This window comes from Gorilla gorilla, chromosome 19 (assembly GCF_029281585.2).
Source record: "Gorilla gorilla gorilla isolate KB3781 chromosome 19, NHGRI_mGorGor1-v2.1_pri, whole genome shotgun sequence".
Taxonomy (NCBI): domain Eukaryota; kingdom Metazoa; phylum Chordata; class Mammalia; order Primates; family Hominidae; genus Gorilla; species Gorilla gorilla.
Genome location: NC_073243.2, coordinates 81,939,826 through 81,956,426, shown reverse-complemented (window position 1 = coordinate 81,956,426; position 16,601 = coordinate 81,939,826). Strand labels below are relative to the sequence as shown.

The 16,601-nt window shown below is 39.8% G+C and overlaps 1 pseudogene; it reads right to left on the bottom strand.

Moving 5' to 3' along the window:
• Positions 1 to 5,147: 5,147 nt before the first annotated feature.
• On the bottom strand, positions 5,148 to 13,924 carry LOC134757547 (large ribosomal subunit protein eL39-like; annotated as a pseudogene).
• Between the last annotated feature and the right edge of the window lie 2,677 nt (positions 13,925 to 16,601).

Genomic DNA, 16,601 nt, shown 5'->3' with positions numbered 1-16,601 from the left:
AAGAACTGAAAACATCAAATAGTCTCAGAGTCTCCCCTAATTTGGCATAAGCAAAGAATACTATGTCTTTTATTTATTTCACCTCTGCATTTAATTCTAAATCTCCCTAGGATTATAGATACATACCTGCTAAGAAAATAATTATGTCATCCAAACAATTTTCAGATGCTTTCCTAGGGGAATTTTTTGGAATTCTGTTTTCAGCTAGTCATGTTGCCCATTGCCTAGAGATTTTGGCTGGATGTGACATATGAAGCTGGGCACACACGGCACTGCTTCTCACCTCCACGCTGCCATATGAAGGAAGGTGTTCTTTTCTTTCTCTCTGTTATGAATTTGAAGGCTTGAGGGCACGTAATTTAAGCAACCCCAGGGGGGCTATACCACTTGATTGGACTTTTACATTTTACCCTTTGCATTTCTTTGTCTTTTGAGGTTATGCCAAGATCTTTCCCTGGAACACTGCCCATGGGGTTGGAGACACCCTACAAAGGTTCTGTGGATAGGCTCCAGGGGTCTGTGAACTTGAATGGGAAAAATATTTAGGTTATTTTCATTAACCTTTAGTTGAAATTCAGCAATTCCTTCAACTAATGGATGTAGGCAGAAAATTACATGAGTTTTAGCAGTACTCGGACTTTGTCACCCATAGAAATCACAGATATTTTCATATCACCTTACAATTGTTTCAGATATCTCCAGATGTCATCTGAGAAAGTGCTTCAGTAGACTGTGATAGGGGCCTGTGGTGCAGAATAGTGGAGGACCCTGCTATCTCTAAAGATATATTCCACTGGATATATATTCCACTGGATATATATTCTACTGGATTATATATATATATATATATATATATTATATATATATATATATATATATATATTTTTTTTTTTTTTTAAACAGGGTTTCACCACGTTCCCCAGGCTGGTCTTCAACTCCTGGTCTCAAGCAATCCACCCACCTCATCCTCCTGAAGTGCTGGGATTACAGGCATGAGCCACCGTGCCCGGCCTCTACTGGATATCTTGGTGCCTTGTTCAATGACATTAACTTCATTCATGGTGTCTTTCTTGTCAGAGGCTTTACATTTTGGGTGGTGAAGTCTGCTATTATTACTTTTTCTCCATGGCTTCTAGGCTTTGTGTATTTCTTGGAAAGGCCTTCCCCACTCAAAAGTAATAAACGTACATTGTAACTCTCCAATATTTTCTTTCAAAATTTTTATAGGGCTTTTGCTTTGTTTTGTTTTCCTTTTTATTTTATTTGTTTATTTTGTTTAGAAATGGGGTCTTGCTCTTTTGCTCAGGCTGGCCTGGAACTCCTGGGCTCAAATGATTCTCCCATCTCAGCCTCCTGAATAACTGAGACTACAGGTGCCTGCCACTGTGCCCAGCTTGTTTTGTTTTTCATGTAGCACTTTAATCCAATTGGAATATGTTTTTGTGTCTGCTGTAATGTAAGCATCTAACTTTTCTATTTCACTTTCTAAAATGGCAGCCAAATATCCTAATAGTATTTATTGGATAGTGAATAAATTTGTCATTTATCATATTTTAGTAGCTTTACTGTGATATAATATTATACATATTTAAAGTGTACAATTTGATAAGTTTTGACATAGCTATATACCTGTGAAACCATTACTACCATCAGGAGAGTGAATAATTCATATTTTTAAATAATTTCCATTTTATTTATCTTTTGAATAGTTGACATATTCACATGGTTCAAAATTCAAAAATTTTGCAGACTCTGCACTTGATGGATCAGCTGGCACCACCCAGATCGATAAACTAGCTCATCTCATCTAGTGGCCCCCACCCAGGAAATGACCAGCTTCGACTCCCTATGATTTCATCCCTGACCAACCAGCACTCCTGGCTAACTGGCTTTCCCCGACCCACCAAATTATCCTTAAAAACTCTGATCCTCGAATGCTCAGGGAGACTGATTTGAGTAATAATACAACTCCAGTCTCCTGTACAGCCGGCTCTGCGCGAATTACTCTTTCTCTTGCAATTCCCCTGTCTGGATGAATCGGCTCTGTCTAGGCAGCGGGCAAGGTGAAACCGTTGGGCGGTTACACTCGATGGCATCCATGGGATTGCTGCCGCGAACCGTGATTCTGATTTGCTGAATTGAAACTAGAATTAGCCAGGGCTGATGACCCACTCTCCGCCCATTCTGCCCCTGTTCCATGAGATTTGGCCTCATTAAAACTGAACAGCAGTGGGTCAAGCAAGTCTCTTCAATGTTTGTCTAGCTCTTCCTAATCTAAATGTCCTCTAGGTGGTAGGATCATCTTAGCCCTCCTACCCATGTAACTTCGTCCTAGGACACATGACTTCATGAAATTCTAGGGCATGGGCATTCTTACCAAACATATGTTCTAACATGAAATAATGCTTAGTTTTAAACTGATATGTTAATATCAGTATGGTAGGTACACATAGGAGGAAGAATCATCTTAAATGTATATCTGTATTGGAAGTGAAAGAGAAGAATGAATTTATTTTGAATGTACTGATGAAAAAGAATTCAGCTTTACTGCATAACCTCCCATAGAGTTAGTGCAAGCCATGATTATAATAAGCTTTTATGGTCTCTCTCTCTCTCTCTCTCTGTGTGTGTGTTTTGTTTTTGTTTTAAATTTTTAGTTTCAAAAATCATTCTCTAAGTGTCACTGAGTTCAAGCACACTTCACTGAAGAGCGTGTTAGTGTTCGTCACAGCATCTGTGTTTTATTTTGGGAGGTCCATGAGACTTAATTGGAAAGAGAATTGGCTGTGATTTCTTCTTTTTGTCCCCTTAATTGAAAAAAACAAAGCCTGGCTGTTACTGTTTGAAGACCCTTTTTAAAAATCATTCTTTAGCTTCCCCTTGATTTGTGTTTCTTGCTAAAAGTTTTCCCAGAGGAGGGCTGAAGACAACCCTAGAACAGTTCAGACGTTCTGTTCTATTCCCTTTCTGTCGAAGCGCTCCAGATAAGAGCCCTGAAGGAGGGAACACATTCAGCCCTCACAGTAGGATGCCGGTACTTTATAATAACCTCTCCCACAGCCCCAAGCTCTCAGCACTATTCACTTTCTACCAGGACCCTTAACATAGCACAAAGAAAGACTTTGAAAGTCCCTGGACCCCACATCCCTGCTGAGAGCCCAGGATGCAGGATACCACACAGCAGTCTTCAAAAAGCCCCTAATTTTATTTCCGTCTCTGATTTCTGAACCACCGTCTTCTGCTTGAACAAGGGGAAGAACAGCTGTGTAAATAAATATAGATGACTGAAACAGGCTAAACGCTTTTTCCCAATAATTCACATAGACTCCCTGTTGATTGTAAGATGAATAATGATATGGGCAAAAAGTGCTCCAATACATGGTATTCTCTGGAAAGAGATTTGTTGGTATTAAGCACCCAGAATAGTGGTCTCTATAAAATAGCGATGTGGCCTACTGGTCACCGGAAACAGTTAACTGTATCACATTACTATTATTATTATTATTATTATTATTTTGAGACGGAGTTTCACTCTTGTTGCCCAGGTTGGAGTACAATGGCATGATCTCGGCTCACTGCAACCTCTGCCTCCAGGGTTCAAGCGATTCTCCTGCCTCAGCCTCCTGAGTAGCTGGGATTACAGGCATGTGGCACCACGCCTGGCTAATGTTTTGTATTTTTAGTAGAGATGGGGTTTCTCCATGTTGGTCAGGCTGGTCTCGAACTCCCGACCTCAGGTGATCCCCCCACCTCGGCCTCCCAAAGTGCTGGGATTACAAGCGTGAGCCACCATGCCCAGCTGTGTATCACATTATTTTAGTTAGAAACTTTCACAAAGTTTTCCTAAGATCAATCATTCATTCAACAAACATTTATTGAGCATCTACTATATACAATAATTTTTTCCTAGGTGCTTTTGGGGACACTTGGCAAGCCTGAATGAGATCTATCTATGCCTTTAAGGCTGTGGAACAGAGCAAAGGGATAAATAGTGATTAAGAGTATAGTTTCTGAAATCATCTGGCCTAGGTTTGAGTTCTAACTTGATTACCTGCTAGCTGTGTGGCCTTGGGCAAGTTGCAAAGCTTTTCTGAGCTTCAATTTCTTCATCTTCAATATTATCTTCTTCACAATGACATTTATGAAAATTAAATAACATGATGAAGAGTATCTGCCACATAATAAAAATGTCAATATAACGATTAACTATTATATTAGTTGGGGTATGGACTAAGCTACTACAGCAAAAAGATTCCAAATTCCAGTAGCAGAGCATAATAGAGGTTTATTCTTCTCTCTGTCCAGAGGTGGGAATTCTGTGGCTATAAGGGGGCCTCCACATTTTAACATGGCTTCCAGCTCTAAGACCAAGATGGTTGCTCTGGCTCTTACCACATCCCAGCAAGCAAGAAAGGTAAAAGGCCAGGTGAAGACATGCTTCATCTTTTTAAGGACATCACCCAGAAGTGGCTCATTTCACTTCTGATTACATTCCATGTTCCAGGACTTAGTCACCTGATTGTGCCAAGTTGCATTAGAAGGGTGGGAACTGTAGTCTGTAGCTGACCACACGCTCAGTTAAAACTCCTAACTTCCATTGTGCAAGATGTTCGGTCATAAGCCATCTCAGTCACAGCTATCATTATTAGCTGGCCTTAGGACTGATGACAATCGCTGCTATAAGAGCCTTGAAAGTCATAGGAGGTAGACTCCTGGACACATGGGGGAGGAAGAAAACATCCAGATGGGGGGATAGAGAGCTCAGAGGCATCAAAGAGAAGAGGCATTCAGAGTGTGTGGAGAAGTCCAGATTATCGGAGTGTAGCAGGCAGTAGCAGAACTGTGTGGAAAATAAAGCCAGATCAGAGGTGAACAGCAGACCAGGAAAGGTCTAAGGCATTTGGCCTGCATTTGTTAGGCCATGAAGAGATAGTAAAGTTTTGGTTTTTTTTTTAAACAGAAGGTCTCACATATTTATTACTCAACTCAATCAACCAGTGGGTTTGTAACAGGTGCAGAGAGGAAAAATATCTTCCCAATAAAACATGTCCAGCTCTCCAGATAGTGGTGACATTTTCAGTTTGATATGGTAACATGATTGTGACCTTCAGACAGCATAATATATGTGCCATCTCATGTGCAATTCCCTATAGACCCAACTTGGTTCTTCTCCAATGTCTCCTTTTGGAGTTGTGCCTGATTTTATTACCAATTTTCATCCGAATCCACTGGGGAATAGGATGATTTTGCTTTTGTTTCTTGGCCGGGAATCACTTAATCCCAAAAGTCTTGTGAGAAGCTAAGTCAAGCACACAACATTATGGCGGAGAAAGGAAGAGGGCGGGAAGTGAGAAGAGATAGTAAAGTTTTGTGAGCAGGGGAGGGAAAAATTGGGGATGACCTGGTATAGGAACATATGTCTGAAAGCAGAGAATAGAATGGATTGACAAGGAAGAGAATGGAGGCTGTGAGACTGACTGGAGAGGTCATTCCAATAAGCCAGGGATGAGATTCTCAGGGCCCAGTGTGGTCCAAGGTGGTGGTAGGATTGGAAAGAAAGAGCCAGATGGGAGGTACCTCTGGAAGTAGAATCAGCAGGATATGATTACCAATTAGGTATGGTCTGAAAAAAATAGTGCAGAATGACACAAATTCTGCAATTTTAGTTTTTGTCAGGACAGAGATGCCATTAACAAGGAGAGAGAAGCTGGGAGGGCATAGAGACGAACTGGGATGCAGTTCTGGTTTGTGAGCTAGGAAAGGGAAGAATCTCATGGTACTCTTATAATGTAATTTCTTTTTTTGGATAATTATTTAATGTCTGCTTTCCCCTGCTACACCGTAAACTCATCTATTGATGCCTAAAAAAAAATCTCAAACTTTGTGGTATAAAACAAACAAAACATTATTTATTATTATTACCTCTCACAGTTTGAAAGATTGCCTTTGCTCAGGTTGGCAGGTTTCACTCAGGGTCTCTCATTTACTTGCCAGATGAGGGCTGGAGTTGGAATCATCTCAAAAACTTCTTCATTCATGTATCTGGTAGTTGATAGTGGCCATCAACTGAGCCCTCAGTTGAGACCCTCAGCCAGAACTCTTATATGAGGCTTCTCCCTATGGCCTGGGTTTCTTTGCAGCATAGTGGCTGGGTTCCAAGAGCACTCCAGAGAAAGCTAAGGAGAAGTTTCATTGCTGTTTACTACCAAGTGACATGGTGTCACTTCTGCTGCATTTTATTAATGAGTAACAAGTCACCAAGGCCAGGCCATATTCCAGGGCTTGAGGGGAGGAATGCTAAGAGTTTATAGACACATTCTGTGGGGACAGGGGGCTGGTCTGTATTTTTTTAACCTCTGTATTGTCAATGCTTGGGAAAAAGTCATATACTGTGTGATCAATGAAAGTTTGTTGAACGAATGAACGTAGACAAACATAAGCAGGTTCCAGTGCCACAGAGAGATTGTTCAGTGTGAAGACTGGGGAATTTTGGCTCTCACTAACTGTTCATTACTAGTATGGCCATCATTTCTATGTGGGGGACCCAATTTTCAGCAACTTTCACTAATTTGAAATTTGGGAAATGTTCAAGTGGGAGAAAAAAGACATCGCGATTCCTTTATATTGGGTCATTGGCTCTTGAGTTTGGCACAAGTGGATCTGAGAGGCAAAATCTGAACCATATATCTATATCTCACCGATGGTTGGTACTGCAAGACAAGCAGCTCCTGTCTTGCTACTCTGGGTCCTGAGTTGGGAATGTTCTTACTGGTGAAGGGGAAGACGCTTGGAGGAGGTGGGAGTAGGGTGCCAGCAGCCAGATGGCTCAACTCTCATTTTCCTATGGACTTTTTCTAAGGTATCCCCTCTTTTCCTCTTTTTCAAATTCTGATGATGTAGCTGCCATTTCCTGAGGAGACAATACTTTTTTAAAAAGCTTTCGCTGTGAATTAAATAAACAAAACAAATAAAGTAAGAGAAATATTTATTCATTATAGAACATTTGAAAAATATTGCACATTATAGAAAACAAAAGCTGTACATATTTCTACTAGCCAGGAACAACTACATTGGTGATATTTTCTTTGAATAAAATAACTAGATAGTTGGAATGATATAATACAGAAAGTTGTACATCAGATTTTTAAAACATAACTTTATAATAAAGACATTTTTCTGAAGTTTCTAATTCTGTCCTTACTTGTTGTTTTAGCTTGGGCAAATCACTTAACCTCTCTAAACCTCAGTATCCTCTTGTGTAAAATGGAGGTAATAATAGTACCTTCTTCACAAGCTTGCTGTCAGGACTAAATAAGATGACATGTAAAATTCTTAGCTTGCACCTGGCATATGGTAAACATTAATTGTTAGCTAATATTAATATTTTTATGTCATGCACGAATTCATTGTGTTAACAAAATGCGATTTTTCAGTTAGTGCATAATAGTCATTGTATAGCTGTACCATGATTTATTTAACTATTTTCCTGGTTTTGGACACTTACATTGTGCAAAATGCTTATTATTGTAAATAACTTTGTGATAAAAGTCCTTCAATATAAAACTTTGTCCACCTTACAGATGAAGGTAAATTCTTAGAAGTGAAAGCAATTTTTGAGGGAAGGGGAGAGAACATCAGGGGAGTTGTGGCTTTCCTTATCCACCCCCGCTCAAATTCTTCATGATCTCCCACAGCTGCCTTGGATATAAGGCCCCTAAAAAGGGATAACAGTTTTGGGCTGGCTTCTAAAGGAACTTGGGTTGAAGGAGAAACGGGGACACTTTGGAGATTTCTAAGTCTTCCCTCCTCTTTGTTACAAATTCTCAAAAGGACAGGAGTCACTAAACCGGGAACCAGAAGACCTGAGGTCTAGTTCCAGCTCAGTGGCTAATTGTGCAACTTTGGGCAAGTTGCTAAACTTCTTTGGGCTTCCCCCTTGGTAAGATGAAGGAATTTGGCTTCATTTCTAAAGTGCCTTTGAACGCTAGCATTCAATAGATCAAAGAGTCTGACAACTTCATAGACAATGTCAACCTTCCCCACCTCCTATTTCAAGCAGAGAATCTGGTTCATTTAATCTTCATTCATTCATTCAAAAAGCATTTACCTACCACCTACTATTCAACTATCACAGAAATGAATTACAGGGTGTCTTATCCTTGATAAACTCCCAGCCTGGTGGAGAGATAGAATGAGAAAGAAGTTATATTGACATACCGTAATAAGTGCTATAAAGGTTATTACTAACTCCCATGGATAGACAGAAGAAGGAAATGTATGTTGTGTTTTTAATGGTGCTGGGTGGGAGGGTCAGATTAGGAGCAGATTCACCTAGGAAAAAATGTCAGTGTCTCCAATCGCCTTTGTGTATGAGGTTGATCCTAAGTATTAATAAAAGCTTTCCCTCTATGAGACCTTTGTCTGTCTTAAAGTATCTTCATAAAGCATATATTGTTGAGCATCTCCAGTGTGGGAGACAGAGAGTTGATGTCAAGGTGAACAAAATGGCAGCCTTACCCTCCAGGATGGTAAAGGTAGCTATGAAGGTAATGAGGCTGTGGGAGGAGGTGGGAGCCTTCGGGAAGGAGCCATTTTATTCCTGAGATATCTGGGGGAAAGTGTTCTTTCTCAAATTCTAGAAAGAATGCTGGGTTTGGAGTTGGAGGAGTTAGGTTCAGCTCCAGTGTCGGGTGAGTTGCCTAATGACTGTGAGCATCAGTAACCAGCCCCAGGAACATTTACCTGGAGGTGGCGTGTGTAAAGCTGGAGTCTGTTACACACTGAAGAAATAGTCTTGTCTCCTTCCTTCCAGTTACTAATCTTTCAGAGTCTCGGTTTACACACCCTGAAAGTGTGAATAGCGTCTCTCCCTGTGTGTAGAAGTAACATGTAACGGAGGCATCTGGCGAGGCCAGAGCATTATTGTGGTTCTGGAGGAGGGAGATTAAGAGCTGAGATCTTAAAGAACTAGCTTCTCCATTAGACTTTTTAAGGATGATTCTGGCATTCACCAGGGAGTTGTCGCTCTTTAGCAGAAGGGCACTGGCCAGCAGCAGTGGCTGAACCAGGGCCTGATGGTGGCGAAAGCACTCAGAGGAAAGGGAAATGGAGCAAAGTGGAAGGTGGACAGGGCCAGCGGACCGCACTACAGTCAGACCTAGCCCCAATGCCAGCAGGAAAGGGGCACTTCAGCAGGGTGGAGTCTGGGGATGGGGTGGCTGCCCAGGCAGTGCAGGCCACCTAGTAATGTGGAGAATGTGACAAGGAGCGGCCATCACTCCTTCACCTCTGTCCCTTCTTGTTATGTTCCAAAGGGAAAAGCTGTGATGAAAGGGCTTTTAAAAAAGTAGGACAAGGGAAAGATCAACCACGCCGGGTTGCCAGGACAATAGTGAATGGAACAGCTGGGTTGGGTGCCTTGGCAGTGCAGTGGGGAGAAATGCCCTGAGAAGCTCTGTGCTTTGCTAAACATTCAAAGATTATGTACAAGATCCAGTGTAACCCTCCCCACCACCCCTCTTTCTTGACACTCACAAAGTCCAAGAGAGAAAAGGAGGGAGAGAGAGAGAGAGAAAATTCGTTTTTGTGTAGGAGGGGAGATAAGTGGACTGAGAGAGAGAGAGAATGTAGGATATCCTAGGGGAAGTTCACATGGGCACCAGGAGAGAAGAGGGAATCCATAGAGCAGTGCTGGGAATGCTATCTCCATGTGTACAGAGTGCTTGCTCTGTGTGTGGCTCTGAAATAGGTGACTTTTTTCTTCGGATGGAATAGGATTTGTGCAGCCCTTGGGATGAGCTGCCTTGCAATGTGTTTTGTATGCGTGCTCTCCCAGGCAGCAGACTTCTGTCCCAGTGTGTGCTCCCTCTAGGTAGTGTAGGTTTCTGGTTAAGTCTGTTCAGGAACTTACTTTCTGAGGTGGATACACTGACATGGATATATTCAAAGAGCTGAAGAATAAAATATGAATAAGGCACAAAACATTTGCGAAAAAAGAAAGATCTGAGTGTAAGAAGTCAATCAAAATTTATGTTGACTATCTTAGTACAGTAATATCATTCTTGCTGCTAAAGTTTTAAAATTGACAGATGGATTTGTAGCTATTAAAATTGTCATATGCCTACTAGAAGGAAGTCTCTATTAGAATATCGTTTTTTAAAATTATTTTTATTATTATTATCCTGGTGATTATTTTTATCCTGGCAAATAATTTTTCATAACAATATTTTATTAATATTATATAAATAGTAATATTTGACATGTTGCATTTAAAATCTAATATTATGTTATATATAATAAATATCATTTATAAAATATTTTATTCATATACTATATTGACAGGTATCAACTATTATACCATTTAATCACCCCAAGAATCCTGTGATGTGAAATATTTATTAGTATTGTCATTTGACAGATGAGAAAATGGATTGAAATTGCCCAATTCTATAGAATTAATGAAGAGTGGAGCTGGTATTGAGGCCTAGAATTATTTGAATACAACCCAACCCTATGTTCTTTTTTTTTTTTTTTTTTTTTTTGAGACGGAGTCTTGCTCTGTCACCCAGGCTGGAGTGCAGTGGCGTGATCTGGACTCACTGCAAGCTCCGCCTCCCGAGTTCACGCCATTCTGCTGCCTCAGCCTCCCGAGTAGCTGGGACTACAGGCGCCCGCCACCACGCCTGGCTAATTTTTTGCATTTTTAGTAGTGACGGGGTTTCACCGTTTTAGCCAGCCTCAGCCTCCCAAAGTGCTGGGATTACAGGCGTGAGCCACCGCGCCCGGCCTGTTTGTTTGTTTTTTGAGATGGAGTTTCGATCTTGTTGCCCAGGCTGGAGTGCAATGGCACAAGTTCGGCTCACTGCAACCTCCGCCTCCTGAGTTCAAGCGATTCTCCTGGGTCAGCCTCCTGAGGAGCTGGAATTACAGGCGCCCGCCATAACGCCCAGCTTATTTTATTTATTTATGTATTTTTTTTTTTTTTTGCATTTTTGGTAGAGATGGGGTTTCACCATGTTGGCCAGGCTGGTCTCAAACTCCTGACCTCTGGTGATCCACACACCTCAGCCTCCCAGAGTGTTGGGATTACAGGCGTGAGCCACCTTATCCGGCCCAGACCTATGATCTTAATGACAAATAATCCAAAGCTAATAACTTGGATGATCAAAAAGATCTCATAAGAAATAGAGCTATGAATGGAAACTAACAAGATTACATAAAAAGGGGTGGATGGAAAATTCTAAGTGTACTTTCATAAAACCAGCTATTTGAGTTTGGAGTGGGAAACTGTGGCTTAGTAATGGTTTAGATGAAATATACTTGGGTGTACTTTTTTTTTTTAAATCTTAAGTTTAATATAAGCCAACAAATATGTAACATGACTGCCCATAAAAGCTAATTGCTGAGGTTGTAGCAGTAGAATTATTATTTACAGAAATACAACTATAAAGTGGCAGGAATTGGCAAGTGGAACAAGAAGAAAGCATTCATGACAGTGAAGAGTCTGAAAAACAACTTGGTTTCTAACAATTTCAACAATGAGGAATTGTTGAAAGTATTATAGTATTTGCTTTTTTCTAGAAAGCAGTAATAATTATTATAATAATACCTAATTCTTATATATTTCCTTAACCCAATCATATTTGTATTGTTAACTCTTTTGTTACAAAAACCCCACAAGTAGACCCATTGCTATGCCCATTTTATAGATGAGGGAAATTTGTTATGTAGCACAGAAAATGGATACGGTAGCCCTCTATCTTGTACTTTTGGTTCTGCCACGGTCACATGTAAGATGCATGTGCAGTAAACAGAGTTTTTACTCTAACATGTGGTTAAATTGGAAAGAGGACCAATGATAACTCATATTCTTTTCTCCACTTCTTTTCAGATGCAATGAAATTAACCTCTCCTTCCAAGAACAGCATGCAGGCAGCTAGCTGGAAAGACTCACACTTGAGTGAATAGCGACAGCTCGCCCCTTCTGCTCTTTAATGCTGCTGTCTCTACTGGCCACTTGGTCTACCAGTCAGTTGTGCCCTGTATGTACCTAGCCATGGCTGGGAAGATTCACAACCACAAGATTGTCTATCAGTAGGAAATACAGGAAATTACAGGATGGGTATATGAGACATATGTGGTGGATATAAAGCTCAGTAGTAGTGACACAAGTGTCATATTCAGAAAATAATATAAACTTTCTCGCTATAATGGTTTGGTCATTACTGTTTTGTAACTCTATTTAAAAATTTTGTAAAAAGTACTTTCAGCAGCAATGAGCTAAAAAACAAAAGGAAAATCAACAACAATGATGATAACAAACACAAAACAAAACCAACAACCTGAAAGAGCATATTTAATGAAAAATTAGGTCTTAAATGTTCATTTTTCAAGATAGCTGATGATGAATATAGAACTTGCACAAAAATGTTGACATTTACTATCCATCAAAGGGTTTTAGTGATATCACTAAACCTATAAAAAGCAGATGACATGCATCTGCCGAAAAAGCAACAGCACCTACTTCAAAGTTGGAAGTTATCTTAAGAGGATTGTGGTCAGAGAAAACAATTTAATATGTGCAGCTGTGGAAAGGTTTATTTATACATCATTCTTTGAAGTGACTTTTCATTTAGATTAAATGTCTGTTCTTCTAAATTAATTTCAATCATTTTCAGTACCAACGTTGCTTGTGCATGTGCAAAGCCATGCTGAACTGTTGGCTCCATTAACAATAGAAGAACTTTGCAAACAGTTAAATAATTCCAATTGTATATCAAAGTCATCAGACGTTTCAAATAGAAAATTGATCAAGCTTATTCCAGTTAATGACTTAACTTTCTTTTCACCTGACAATTCATGAAATCAAGTTATGCTTTTGGAAGTTTATTTGTTGAAAGCAAAACATCTGACACCATTATGCATACTGAGATGAATTCAAGGAAAAGTTCAACATTGAAAATGAAATTATTTGTGTCTGTGGTGACTTGAATATAAATTTTGGCAGAGCATAGCACCACTGTAAAAACTATGTTCTAATCATGATATCTATAAAACAGAAGTGTACTTGGATTGACTGTGGTGCACACACAATTCCTAATTGCCTCCAAACAGATTTCCGTGTTTTACCAATTTAAATAGGAATTGCTAGTGGTTAAATTTTACACATATTTTTATGTATATATAGAGTAACTGATTTTTTTATGATAAAGCTGATGTTAAAAAACAAACAAAAAACTTCAGATGGCAGTATATACTTTCTCTTTGCCATGCATCATCAATCAGACCTTAAAAATGTTTGAGCTTTTTTCAACATCACTGATCACTACAGAAATGCAAATCAAAACCACAATGAGATACCACCTCACATCACTCAGAATGGCGATTATTAAAAAGTCAAGAAACAACAGATGCTGGCAAGGGTGTGGAGAAATAGGAATGCTTTTACATTGTTGGTGGGAATGTAAATTAGTTCAACCATTGTGGAAGACAGTGTGACGATTCCTCAAGGATCTAGAACTAGAATATCATTTGACCCAGCAATCCCATTACTGGGTATATACCTAAAGGAATATAAATTATTCTATTATAAAGATACATGCACACATATGTTTACTGCAGCAGTATTCACAGTAGCAAAGACTTGGAACCAACACAAATGCCCATCAATTATAGACTGGACAAAGAAAATGTGGTACATATACACCATGGAATACTATGCAGCCATAAAAAGGAATGAGAGATCATGTCCTTTGCAGGCACATGGATGAAGCTGGAAGCCATCATCCTCAGCAAACTAACACAGGAACAGAAAATCAAACACCACATCTTCTCATTCATAAGTGGGAGTTGAGCAATGAGAACACATGGACACAGGAAGGGGAACAACACACACTGAGGTCTGTGGGGTGGGGGTGGGGCGAAGGGAGAGAGAACATCAGAACAAATAGCCAATGCATGTGGGGCTTAAAACCAGGGTGATGGGTTGGTAGGTGCAGCAAACTACCATGGCACATGTATATCTGTGTAACAAACCAGCACGTTCTGCACAAGTATCCCGGAACTTAAAAAAAAAAAAGAAAAAAAAGGTTTGAGCTTTTTGAAGAATTACTTGGCAAATCAACCTAAACATCAACCATAATGATGAAGAAAGTTCTCTTCATTTTGGTGGCATCTTGTTCAAAATCAGTTGAAAATATTTACTTTTTTTTTTTTTATTATACTTTATGTTTTAGGGTACATGTGCACATTGTGCAGGTTAGTTACATATGTATACATGTGCCATGCTGGTGTGCTGCACCCACTAACTCGTCACCTAGCATTAGGTATATCTCCCAATGCTATCCCTCCCCCTTTCCCCCACCCCACCACAGTCCCCAGAGTGTGGTGTTCCCCTTCCTGTGTCCATGTGATCTCATTGTTCAATTCCCACCTATGAGTGAGAATATGCGGTGTTTGGTTTTTGTTCTTGCGATAGTTTACTGAGAATGATGATTTCCAATTTCATCCATGTCCCTACAAAGGACATGAACTCATCATTTTTTATGGCTGCATAGTATTCCATGGTGTATATGTGCCACATTTTCTTAATCCAGTCTATCATTGTTGGACATTTGGGTTGGTTCCAAGTCTTTGCTATTGTGAATAATGCTGCAATAAACATACGTGTGCATGTGTCTTTATAGCAGCATGATTTACAGTCCTTTGGGCATACACCCAGTAATGGGATGGCTGGGTCAAATGGTATTTCTAGTTCTAGATCCCTGAGGAATTGCCACACTGACTTCCACAATGGTTGAACTAGTTTACAGTCCCACCAACAGTGTAAAAGTGTTCCCATTTCTCCACATCCTCTCCAGCACCTGTTGTTTCCTGACTTTTTAATGATCGCCATTCTAACTGGTGTGAGATGGTATCTCATTGTGGTTTTGATTTGCATTTCTCTGATGGCCAGTGATGGTGAGCATTTTTTCATGTGTTTTTTGGCTGCATAAATGTCTTCTTTTGAGAAGTGTCTGTTCATGTCCTTCGCCCACTTTTTGATGGGGTTGTTTGTTTTTTTCTTGTAAATTTGTTTGAGTTCATTGTAGATTCTGGATATTAGCCCTTTGTCAGATGAGTAGGTTGTGAAAATTTTCTCCCATTTTGTAGGTTGCCTGTTCACTCTGATGGTAGTTTCTTTTGCTGTGCAGAAGCTCTTTAGTTTAATTAGATCCCATTTGTCAATTTTGTCTTTTGTTGCCATTGCTTTTGGTGTTTTGGACATGAAGTCCTTGCCCATGCCTATGTCCTGAATGGTAATGCCTAGGTTTTCTTCTAGGGTTTTTATGGTTTTAGGTCTAACATTTAAGTCTTTAATCCATCTTGAATTGATTTTTGTATAAGGTGTAAGGAAGGGATCCAGTTTCAGCTTTCTACATATGGCTAGCCAGTTTTCCCAGCACCATTTATTAAATAGGGAATCCTTTCCCCATTTCTTGTTTTTGTCAGGTTTGTCAAAGATCAGATAGTTGTAGATACGCGGCACTATTTCTGAGGGCTCTGTTCTGTTCCATTGATCTATATCTCTGTTTTGGTACCAGTACCATGCTGTTTTGGTTACTGTAGCCTTGTAGTATAGTTTGAAGTCAGGTAGTGTGATGCCTCCAGCTTTGTTCTTTTGGCTTAGGATTGCCTTGGCGATGTGGGCTCTTTTTTGGTTCCATATGAACTTTAAAGTAGTTTTTACCAGTTCTGTGAAGAAAGTCATTGGTAGCTTGATGGGGATGGCATTGAATCTGTAAATGACCTTGGGCAGTATGGCCATTTTCACGATATTGATTCTTCCTACCCATGAGCATGGAATGTTCTTCCATTTGTTAGTATCCTCTTTTATTTCCTTGAGCAGTGGTTTGTAGTTCTCCTTGAAGAGGTCCTTCACATCCCTTGTAAGTTGGATTCCTAGGTATTTTATTCTCTTTGAAGCAATTGTGAATGGGAGTTCACTCATGATTTGGCTCTCTGTTTGTCTGTTGTTGGTGTATAAGAATGCTTGTGATTTTTGTACATTGATTTTGTATCCTGAGACTTTGCTGAAGTTGCTTATCAGCTTAAGGAGATTTTGGGCTGAGACAATGGGGTTTTCTAGATATACAATCATGTCGTCTGCAAACAGGGACAATTTGACTTCCTCTTTTCCTAATTGGATACCCTTTATTTCCTTCTCCTGCCTAATTGCCCTGGCCAGAACTTCCAACACTATGTTGAATAGGAGTGGTGAGAGAGGGCATCCCTGTCTTGTGCCAGTTTTCAAAGGCAATGCTTCTAGTTTTTGCCCATTCAGTATGATATTGGCTGTGGGTTTGTCATAGATAGCTCTTATTATTTTGAAATACGTCCCATCAATACCTAATTTATTGAGAGTTTTTAGCATGAAGGGTTGTTGAATTTTGTCAAAGGCTTTTTCTGCATCTATTGAGATAATCATGCGGTTTTTGTCTTTGGCTCTGTTTATATACTGGATTACATTTATTGATTTGCGTATATTCAACCAGCCTTGCATCCCAGGGATGAAGCCCACTTGATCATGGTGGATAAGCTTTTTGATGTGCTGCTGGATTTGG